We start from the raw sequence: 711 nt of genomic DNA on the forward strand, positions 1-711 counted from the left end.
CATTAAATTTTTCTTTTTCTTCTTCTTTTCTCTTTTTCTCAACGATTAAATTTTTTCTTCGAAAAAAAAAAAAAAAGAAAAACAATTTTGAGTTTTTCCGAGTTTCCACGATGACGACGACGATTCGTTTTTCATTTCACTCTTTCCAACATTTATTTAATTAATATCAAAAAAAAAAAAAAACCGTTTCGTATATATAATTATTAAATATTATTTAAGAAACCTCCACACTCGCCCCCCACCCCTCCCCCCCCGGTAAAAATCATGTAAATTTTTTTTTATTTGAATTTTTAAAAAAAAAAAAAAAGGAAAAGGAAAAGTTTTCGAATCTCATTTGTAAAATTAATTGAAGTGTAAAAAAAAAAATTTTTTCTTGGATTTAATCTCACGCATTTTTTTCTCCCCCACCCAACCCCCGTCTACTTATTTCTTCTGCTTATAATTTTTATTTAAAAAAAAAAAAGAAAAACTAGTAATTAAATTTTCCGACATTTTAATTTATTGTAATCGACTAGGTGGGGAAACGGAATGTTTATTTTTGGTAGTACAAATACCCGCCGACAGACAGCATAGTTTTTACTCATGACGTCATGGGAAATCAAAATGGCGTGTTTAACATTTTTTAGAAAACGTGTGGAAAATTTAACGAATTGTAATTTTAGTGTAAAAACAAAACAAGAAAATTATTTCGTTTTCAAAAAAAAAAAAAAA

General features: G+C 27.1%; 1 protein-coding gene across 1 annotated transcript in view; it reads right to left on the reverse strand.

The window, feature by feature from the left end:
• Nucleotides 1-711, reverse strand: part of Phum_PHUM606710 (still life, sif, putative) — a gene marked incomplete at both ends in the record, with an annotated part of 56173 nt that overhangs the window by 26405 nt on the left and 29057 nt on the right. The window lies entirely within an intron of this gene.

This window comes from Pediculus humanus, genomic scaffold (genome assembly GCF_000006295.1).
Source record: "Pediculus humanus corporis 1103172108318 genomic scaffold, whole genome shotgun sequence".
NCBI lineage: Eukaryota > Metazoa > Arthropoda > Insecta > Psocodea > Pediculidae > Pediculus > Pediculus humanus.